A 3,004-nucleotide genomic window follows, 5' to 3' on the forward strand; every position below is an offset into this window, starting at 1 on the left:
GCAAAGGCAACTAAAGCAAAAATATACAAAAGGGACTACATCAAACTAAACAGCTTCTGCAGAGCACGGAACACAATCAATAAAGTGGAGTTATAACCTACAGAATGGAAGAAAATGTTTGCAAACTACACATCAGACAAGGGGCTTACATAAGGAACTCAAAGAACTCAACAGCAAAAAACCAAATAACCCAATTTAAAAAGGGGGAAAGGAGTTGAATACACTTTTCTTGAAAAAAGACAATCAAAGGACCAATAGGCAGAAGAAAAAATGCTGAACATCACTAATCATCAGGGAAATGCAAATTAAAACCACAATGAGATATCATCTTACTCCANAGAAACTGAAGATGAGAGAATACTTCCAAATTCAATCTATGAGGCCACCATCACCCTCACAGCAAAGCTGGGAAAAGATACAAGAAGAAAAACAAAAACAAAAACAAAAACAAAACTACAGACTGATAGCCCTACTGAACACAGATGTGAAAAGCCTCAACAAAATACTAGGGATCAGAGTCTGACAACACGTTCAAAGATGGGATGCGAGAATGGTTGAACATATGCATATCAATAAGTGTGATACACCACATCTATAGAATAAAGGAAAATAACATGGTCATTTCAATAGATGCAGAAAAAGTATTTGATAAAATCAAACACCCCTTTATGATAAAAAAAAAAAACACTAAAAAAATTAGGTATAGAAGGAATGTTCCTCCACACAAGGAAGGCCATATACAATGAACCCACAGCTAATATACTGAATAAAAAAAAATTGAAGTTTTTTTCTCTATGATCTGGAACAAGACAAGGATACCCACTTTCCCCACTCTTACTCAAAATAGTGATGGAGGATCAAGTCAGCACAATAAGGCAAGAGAAAGCAATAAAGAGCATCCAAATTGGAAAGGAGGAAGTCAAGCTATTCCCGTTTGGAGATGACATGCTCCTATACACTGAAAACCCTAAAGACTCCATCAAAAAATTACTAGAACTGATACATGAGTTCAGTAAAGTGGCAGGACACAAAATCAACAAACAAAAAATCAATAGTGTTCCTATAAACCATTAGTGAGATATCTGAAAACAAAATGAAGAACGTAATACTATTTACAATAGGTACCAAAAATAGAGAGTATCTAAAAGTGAAATTAACCAAAAGATGAAAGACCTGTTCAACAAAAACTATAAAACATTGGTGAAAGAAACTGAAGAATACAGAAATAAATGGAAAGACATCCCCTATTCATGCATTGGAAGAATTAAAATAATCAAGATGTTCATATTACTCAGAGCAATCTCCAGACACAATGCAATCCCTATTAAAATACCAATAATATTCTTCACAGAAATTGTAAAAAGCAATCTCAAAATTTGTATGGGACCACAAAAGACCACATATGGCCAAAGTTAGTTTAAATAAATAGAATAAAATTGAAGGCATTGTCCTACCTGACTTCAAAGTATACTATAAAGCAATAGTAAACAAAACAGCATGGTACTGGCATAAAAACAGAAAAATTGAACAATGGAACAGAATAGAGAGCCGAAAAATAAACCCACACATTGACACCCAACTGATTTTTTGACGAAGTTGTCAAAAATATACACTGAGGAAAGAACAGCTTCTTTGATAAATGGTGCTGTGAAAACTGGATATCCACTTGCAGAAAATTGAAACTAGACCCCTCTCTCTCACCATACACAAAAACCAACTCAAAATGAATTAAAGATCCAATCTTAATACCTGAAACTATGAAACGACTAGAGGAAAACAGATGGGAAACAGTACACAAAATAGGAATAGGCAGCATGTTTTTGAAAATGACTACAAAGGCAAAGGCAACTAAAGCAAAAATATACAAAAGGGACTACATCAAACTAAACAGCTTCTGCACAGCACGGAACACAATCAATAAAGTGGAGATACAATCTACAGAATGGGAGAAAATGTTTGCAAAGTACACATCAGACAAGGGGCTTGAATAAGAAACTCAAACAACTCAATAGCAAAAAACCAAATAACCCAATTTAAAAAGGGGGAAAGGAGTATAGTATACTTTTCTTAATAAAAGTCAAACAAAGGACCAATAGGCACATGAAAAAATGCTCAACATCACTAATCATCAGGGAAATGTAAATTAAAACTACAATGAGATATCATCTTACTCCAGTTAGAATGGACATTATCAAAAAGACAAAAAATAAAGGCTGGTGAGAACGCAGAGAAAATGGAACCCTCCTGCATTGTTGGTGGAAATGTGAATTGGTACAACCATTGTGGAAAACAGTATGTAGGTTCCTCAGAGAACTAAAAATTGAACTATTTTATGGTCCAGCAATCTCACTAGTGGGTATAAACCCAAAGAAAATGAAATCGATACATCAAAGAGACGCCTGCACTCTCATGTTCATTGTGACAGTATTCATAATAGCCAAAGATACAACCAACGTAAATGCCCATCACCAGATGAATGAACAAAAAAACCCCTGGGGTGTATATCCACAATGGAATGCTATTCGGCTATATAAAAATGGAAATCTTGTCATTTGCAGCAACATAGATGAAACTAGAAACCATTATGTTAAATGAAGTAAGCCAGGCACGGAAAGACAAATAACTGCATGATCTCACTCATACGTGTAATAAAAAAAAAAAAAAAGGTCCTCACAGAAGTGGAGAGTGGAACAGTGGTGACTAGAGGCCAGGAGGGGAGGGGTAGAGGAGGGTCCAGCGGAAGGGGAGGTGGTGTATTAAGGGGTACAAAGCTATGTTACCTATTTTAAATGAATCAATATACAGTATATGCATGTGTTCAAGGAATCTTAAAAATATGTACATTACAAATAAATGTTAAATAAAAAAGTATGTGTGCAAAATAATGTCAGCTAGTGCGAGAAGCACATTAAACAATAGAGCTTGCCTGAGAATATTATGGCGTTTCAGAGGGTCCTAACATGCAGTTGTCCCACCTCTTCTGATAGAACTCTAGCAGCCACAC

The sequence above is a fragment of the Galeopterus variegatus genome, unplaced genomic scaffold (genome assembly GCF_000696425.1).
Source record: "Galeopterus variegatus unplaced genomic scaffold, G_variegatus-3.0.2 Scaffold12059, whole genome shotgun sequence".
NCBI classification, from domain to species: domain Eukaryota; kingdom Metazoa; phylum Chordata; class Mammalia; order Dermoptera; family Cynocephalidae; genus Galeopterus; species Galeopterus variegatus.